This window comes from Macaca fascicularis, chromosome 15, assembly GCF_037993035.2.
Source record: "Macaca fascicularis isolate 582-1 chromosome 15, T2T-MFA8v1.1".
Lineage (NCBI taxonomy): Eukaryota > Metazoa > Chordata > Mammalia > Primates > Cercopithecidae > Macaca > Macaca fascicularis.
Genome location: NC_088389.1, coordinates 46,236,974 through 46,238,529, shown reverse-complemented (window position 1 = coordinate 46,238,529; position 1,556 = coordinate 46,236,974). Strand labels below are relative to the sequence as shown.

Sequence of the window (1,556 nt, the reverse complement as noted above, 5' to 3'; positions counted from 1 at the left end):
GTCCTTGTGAGTTCTGAAATGAGTCTAAACTTCTCCCATCACAGTCCTTCTCTCTAAGTATACAGATTTATCTCTCTATTGTGATTGAGGTATGGACAGAGTTGGCTCTATGAGAGTACGATCTGTGTTGCTGCACAGAGTCCTGCACTTAAATGGACCCCATGCTCAGTTTCATGCCTCCTTCTGGAAATTCTTCTTTTCTTTTCTTTTCTTTGTGCTCACTTTGGCAGCATATATACTAAAATTGGAACAATACAGAGAATTAGCATTGTGTCTGAGCAAGCATGACACACAATTTCATGAAGCATTTCATATTTTTATTTATAAAAAATAAAATTTTTTAAAAAGTTAAAAGTAATTTTATTTAATTGGCAAATAAAAATTATACATATTTATCATGTACAAAATGATGCTTTGATATATGTGTACATTATAGAATGGTTAAATCAAGCTAATGAACATATTCATTACTTCACATGCTAATAATTTTTTTTGTGGTGAAGACACTACAAATCTACTCTCTTGGCTATTTTTCAAGTATGCAATACACTATCGTTAACTATAGTTACCATGTTGTGCAATAGATCTCTTGAAACTTCTTGAAATTCTTAACAATTTTTGCATTTTTTTTTTAGAGACAGAGAGTCTTACTATGTTGTCCAGGCTGGTCTTGAACTCCTGGACTCAAGCGATCCTCCTGCCTCAGCCTCTCGAGTAGCTGGGTTTACAGATGCAAGCCATCGTGCCTGGCTTTAACAGTTCTTGAATAAAGATTGTGGCATTTTCATTTTGCACTGAGTTCCACAAATTATGTAGCCAGTCCTCGGTATGGGAAACATCCTTTTCTTCTCTGAGCAGTTGAAGTTTTCCAAAAGGAAGTTTTAATATGAAAATGAGGTAGCAAACAAACAAGTTGGCTATGCCAAGAGTTAGCAAAAATAAAATTTCAGATTACAGGTGAATCTCAAAGTGAACTAGCACCAAGCCAAAAATGGAATTAGTCAGCACTGTAGAGACAGTCCATAGCATTTGGCTCCTTTCCACTTCATTTGTAGCTGCCCAAAATGTTAAATAAAGATATGCATGGGATCTGAGATGGATTCTGTTCGGCAACAAAACCAAACTGTAGCATCTGTAGGATTCTGGCTATGTTAGGAATAGACCCTACGTCACTGGCCGTAGCTCCATCATCACTTGTTAGGCCCATTTCTGACCCTCTCCTTCTGTTCTTTCAACTTATTTCAGATCTCCGGGGCTCTGACTTCTTCAGTTTGGCTGCATTTACTTAATATCTGTTTTCTAGCCAACTGAAAAGGTCAGTTTGTTATGCAAACTGGAGAACCCTGGCTTCCTTACTTATTATTAGCAAAATATAAGCTTGCCAGATTTAGCTAATTAAAATGCAGGATCCACAGTTACATTTGAGTTTTAGACAAACAATGGATACATTTTTAGTATATGTTCCATATATTGCATGGCATGTACTTATAGTAAAAAATTATTTGTCTAACTTAAATTCAAATTTAATTGAATGTTCAGCCGGGTGCAGTGGCTCA

At 36.1% G+C, this 1,556-nt stretch overlaps 1 non-coding gene across 1 annotated transcript; it reads left to right on the top strand.

Annotated features, from left to right (window-relative positions):
• Positions 1-214: 214 nt before the first annotated feature.
• On the top strand, positions 215-319 carry LOC123569335 (U6 spliceosomal RNA). Its single transcript, XR_006692963.1, has one exon. It is a non-coding gene; the product is annotated as a U6 spliceosomal RNA (small nuclear RNA).
• The last annotated feature ends 1,237 nt before the right edge of the window (positions 320-1,556 follow it).